This window comes from Hyperolius riggenbachi, chromosome 1 (genome assembly GCF_040937935.1).
Source record: "Hyperolius riggenbachi isolate aHypRig1 chromosome 1, aHypRig1.pri, whole genome shotgun sequence".
In the NCBI taxonomy this organism is placed as follows: Eukaryota; Metazoa; Chordata; class Amphibia; order Anura; family Hyperoliidae; genus Hyperolius; species Hyperolius riggenbachi.
In genome coordinates, this window is record NC_090646.1 from 244,047,085 (window position 1) to 244,053,084 (window position 6,000).

The following is a 6,000-nucleotide window of genomic DNA, read 5'->3' on the forward strand; positions in this document are numbered from 1 at the left end:
GATGGGACGTGCCTTCTTCTGAGCACTGTACTTTGGTCCAGGGCCGCACAAAATCACATCACCATTCCTTTCAGTCTGCCTCTACCTCTGCCTCTACCTGTTTTGTCCGTTTTGTCCATATCAGGGGGGATGAAGTGAAAGGTATGAACTGATTTGAGTAATACAATGTGCAGTCACACAGGTGCAGTTAACAGGTATGCATGGAGTAGTATATCACAATGCGTGCACTCACGTAGGTAGGTGGGTGCACTGAACACAACAGGTAGGTATATGCAGTGATGAGTATTACAATGTGCACCTGCCACACACAGACAAGTACCAGACAGGCACAGTGACACTGCATGTGTTCACGTAGGTGGGTGGGTGTACTGAAGTGAACAACAGGTAGTAGTAGGTATATGCAGTGATGGGTATTACAATGTTCACCTGTCACACACAGACAGGTCCCAGACAGGCACAGTGACACTGCTTGTGCTCACGTGGGTGGGTGCACAGTGAACAACAGGTAGGTATATGCAGTGGGTATTACAATGTGCACCTGTCACACACAGACAGGTACTGGACAGGCACAGTGACACTGCATGTGCTCACATAGGTGGGTGGGTGCACAGTGAACAACAGGTAGGTATATGCAGTGGGTATTACAATGTGCACCTGTCACACACAGAAAGGTACCGGACAGGCACAGTGACACTGCGTGCGCTCACATAGGTGGGTGGGTGCACAGTGAACAACAGGTAGGTATATGCAGTGGGTATTACAATTTGCACCTGTCATACACAGTCAGGTACCAGATAGGCACAGTGACACTGCGTGCGCTCACGTAGGTGGGTGGGTGCACAGTGAACAACAGGTAGGTATATGCAGTGGGTATTACAATGTGCATCTGTCACACACAGACAAGTACCAGACAGGCACAGTGACACTGCGTGTGTTCACGTAGGTGGGTGGGTGTACTGAAGTGAACAACAGGTAGTAGTAGGTATATGCAGTGATGGGTATTACAATGTGCACCTGTCACACACAGACAGTTACCAGACAGGCACAGTGACACTGTGTGCGCTCACGTAGGTAGGTGGGTGGGTGCACAATGAACAACAGGTAGGTATATGCAGTGGGTATTACAATGTGCACCTGTCACACACAGACAGGTACCGGACAGGCACAGTGACACTGCGTGCGGTCACGTAGGTGGGTAGGTGCACAGTGAACAACAGGTAGGTATATGCAGTGGGTATTAAAATGTGCACCTGTCACACACAGACAGGTACCGGACAGGCACAGTGACATTGCGTGCACTCACGTAGGTGGGTGGGTGCATAGTGAACAACAGGTAGGTATATGCAGTGGGTATTACAATGTGCACCTGTCACACGCATAGGTAGTAGTCACTAAATGTGCTGGGCCTGGCAGTGGCACACACAGTAGGAGTTCACCAAGGCTGTCTGTGCAACACAAGTGTCAGTGGGACACAGAAAAAAAATGATCACAAGAACAAGATTAGCTCTCAAAAGAGCTGTTGTGGGGTGCTTTTTTAGCAATAAGAATCAGCAAGAAGCAAGCTAATAAGCCTACAAGAGCCTAACTAAGCTTTCCCTAAGAGAGTCTGCAGCAGCTATCCCTTCACTAATTACTGCAGGCACACGAGTGGGTGAAAAGCCTGACGATGCCTGCCTTTTATGTGGGTGGATGGGGCTCCAGGAGGGAGTGTAGCCTAATTGGCTACAATGTGCCTGCTGACTGTGATGTAGAGGGTCAAAGTTGACCTCATGATGCACTATGGGGGTGAACCAAACTTCCGGAAAAGTTTGCGGTTCTCCGCGATCGCGAACCCCGGAAGTTCGCCGGCGAACCGTTCGGGCCATCTCTAACTCTCACACATATCGTTCCCCTGGTAGTGCCCAACCCTAAGACCCCCCTGGTGCTGTCTAACCTTAAGACCCCCTGGTGGTAGCTAAACCTATCCCCCCCTCCCCCCCGGTGGCATCTAAACTTAAACCCTCCCCATGCATCTAGTGCTAAATCCCCCATTAAACCACTAAACCTAAAACCACCCTGCCCCAAAGCCGCTATATACAGGTATAAGTCAGTGCCTTTTAGGCACCCAATTAGCGACAAGACTGCAAAATATAATCGGCTAGAGGCGTTCAATAGATTTGCGGGCCCAGGGGCCTTGCAGAAAAGCAAATTGCATCATTGCATAGCGGATGTGGAGCTGAAATTTACCTGCTTTGAGCATATTGCAGCCATTTAAAAGCCGCAATTTGTGGCTAAGAAAGTACATTTCTGCACCCAGGGGTGCCCAATTGCGGCTGCCGCCATGAGCCCAAATTTACCTTTCTTGCTGCAAAATGTGTTTTTTATTATAGACGCGTATGGCAGCGCCATTTTATCCGAAAGGGCTGTTGTGCCCTTTTTTTTCCCTGCTTCTTGGTGGATGACCCTACGTTCTCCTGACCTTCTTGGTGTTTGGTGTTTTAATCTTGTTTCATAGGCCTAGTGTATTATACTGGCATCTGTACGTGATACTTTTTTTCTCTTTTATTAATGAGAAAAATGTAATGGGAGGCAAAAAGAATTGCAGTAAAAGAAATTAACAAATGGATCAGGAGAATTGCCAGCGGATTAGATTTTTACAAGCTCATTTATCTCTAACAATATTCCACTACTATGAAATAGTGTTGACTTTTTTCTTAGTAAATTGATATCATTTATTGATACTGCAAGCATAATGTCTTGATGTTTCATATAACCTATAACTAGTCTGCACAAGTAAACAGAAGTTTTAAAACATACAAGAGTAATGGTCCACCGCTAAAGCTTGGCAACACTGTATCTAATTTATTTTCATCTGTGTAAAAATCGTCTGAAAAGCAGGTTATACCAGCAATGCATTATAAACAATGTCAATACATACAGTGTATTATTAAGACAGTATTTTACAAGTTCACTCATAAACTTATCAAGCTGTGCAAGCAAAATGACAAGCCATATTTTCTTTGAAATTAAAAATCTAAATGATTTTCACATCTTAAAAATGAAAGAGGAGTAAAGAAAATAAAGGAAATATTTCATATGCTCAGCTCATCACTTTTTAGCTCAAAATATGAAAGAAACATAAACTTGAAGAAAATAAGTAAAGTTTTCCCAACACTACACAGAGTAAGAAGATACATTTCTGTGAAGTATTTTATTTATTTTTACATTTCAGCATTTGTTAGGAAAACGTATTTAATTACAATATTAAATGTTGAACTTTATGTTATCAGTAGTAACGGAATCATACACCTGGAACAAGCATGTGGGTAATTCAGACAGACTTAAGTCAGAGCACCTGACCTACATGCTTGTTCAGGGTCTGTGGCTAAAAGTATTAGAGGCAGAGGATAAACAGGGCAGCCAGGAAATTTGCATTGCTTAGAAGGAAATCGATATTCAGCTTCCATATTCCTCTCACCCCAAGTTCCCTTAAAGTGACCACAACCATATCTTCTTCTAGTTTTGCACAGGGCCAGATTCAGGCCAAGGCCACCTAGGCCATGGTCTAGGGCACCACAGGAGCAAGGGTACCAAAGCAGCAGGCTAAACTGGTGCAGCATTTGCAAGCTGCAAATGCTGCAATGCAGGGAGATCAGGCGAGCACCTGATTGTGGTACTCTGCTGCTAGTCGCCTGTGCAGCAGCCATCTTGCTCTCTGTGGACGTTTGCATTGTGGCCAGTGGCTATAGACTTGGGCAGCATTGGAGACAGAAAGGAAGTGGAAGCTTCTGCACTGGAGACGAGTTGAGAAATGAGTGACATTGATGGCTTCTGCGGTGTGAAGGCGAGCTGGCTACCTATACTGAAGTGTGGTGGGAAAAGGAGGGATAAAGGGAATCACCTGGCTATCTATACTGCAAGAAAGGTGGAGCAGTCATCTGGCTACCTATATTAAAGGGATGTGGGAAAAGGAGGGATTAAGGGAGTCATCTGGCTAAAATACGGGGGGACATCAGGCTACCTATACTAGAGAGAAGGGGAGAAGGGGTCATCTGGCTACCTATACTGGAGGGAAGGGAGGAGGGGTCATTTTGCTACATATACTGGGGGAAGTCATCAGGCTACCTATACTAGAGGGAAGGGGTCATCAGGTTACCTATTGTAGAGGGAAGAGGGAGGGGTCATCTGGCTATCTATACGGAAGGGGGCGGCTGGTGACAGTGGCCTTGGGTGGTAAAGAGTACAAATCCGTCCCTGGTTTTGCAGGAAATAAAATCACTTTTTTACGGGGGGGGGGGTGGTTTGAGTTATGATGGCACCATGAGCAGATGCACCTAACAGAGCTCTGCACCTGTATCTGCTCATAATCCTGAAATACTGCCTGAAACTTGCCTAAACCCTCACTAACAGTACCAGGACACCAGGTGCCCCAAGAGACGCTGGGACAGTCACACAGCAGCCTGAAAACGATCCTCCAATACTAATTGAAAGGGCTCGAAAAGCAATCATCTTGGCAGTTAGAGCCAAAAGTACTCAGATATTGGACACAACTCAGCTTGATTCTTCAGCTCTCATGGCCACCATAACAGCAGTGGACGTGAAGCTGACATCCAAAGCTGAGAAGATACAAGCGGACATTGAGCTGATCTGCCAGGATATGGACAAAGTCTTCTCACACATCACGAACCTGGAGGAGCGGGTGAGACAGTGATGAGCAAAAAGGCTGATATTCTTTTCACATTATTTTTCCTAAACATTTTAAATTTGACTTTTGAAAATCATTTTGCAATAAATTTGTGATTCTGGCAATTTTCACATTTTCATGGTAAGAATAACAAATTTTTGCATTCTTGTGGTAAAAATGATACGTTTTTGTGTTTTCACAAATTTCTGCCATATTGCAAAAATACAATGTATTTCTGTGAAAATTTTCTCTAAGTCAAAAATGCTCTTTTCAATGCGAAAATGACTTTGGCAAAAATTCACGAGCAACCCTAGTGAGACACACTTCACTGCCATGATGTCCAGGCTTCAGAAGCACCATACGGCTTTCCAAGCTTGAAGCTCAAGTTTCCTGGAGGGATCTGAGGGCTCTGATTCAGCTGCTTTCACAAAAGATTTGATCTGCCAGTTGCTGCTGGAGGCAGCTCTCTCCCCTTACTTTGTGGTAGAGATGGCTCATTGCATACCAGGCTGCAGACCATCGCCTGAAGGCACTTATCTTCTGCCTTCCCTAATGGGACTTGGATTTCATTCTCCAAGCTGCCAGGGAAATTATGTTGCTGCAGTTTAAGGAAGTTTGCCTTATGATCTTCCCTGACTTCACTGCCAACACCCAGAGGATGCAACACTCCTTCACCAACGTTCACTTGTGGCTGCGGGCCAAGGGCATCTCTTACTCCATGCTTTTCCTCGTCAGGCTGCAGTTGGCCTACAACAACAAAACGCTGTTCTTTTCGACTGCTGAGCAGGCAATGAATTGGATCGAGACCTTGGATAGTCATGAAAATCGATAAATACAGTATATGCTGCTTTGCTGATTGTGTTTCCTTGATCAGATGGCTCCATTGACGAATTTACTATACATCTGAGCCTGTTCTGAATAAGCTTATATGATGTTATACTGTTGAGCCTGTTGGGCCTGGAGCTGGATTTGTGATCTGTCAACATATGTATTGCAGTCCTTACAGTCATGCTCCTAAAATCTGGCCTACTGATGTGATTTAAGTACTACAATTCAATCCTGAGCTCTAAAACTTGACAAGTGAACTTTGCCATGTGCTTTGTTTCATTTGATGGATCAAACACTTATATGCCTCTCCCATTGCAAGAGTCTCTATAAGCTGTGTTATCTCCTTCTTGTTTCCCCTCACCAGGGGGACTCGACAAGGGTGTCCTCTTTCCTCCTTCCTTTTAGCCCTAGTGGTGGAGCCTCTGGCAATTAAGATTTGGGCAGAGGATGACATTGTTGGTTTTTTTTTTAGAAATATAAGGAAAAACAATATTTCTCTATGTAGCCCA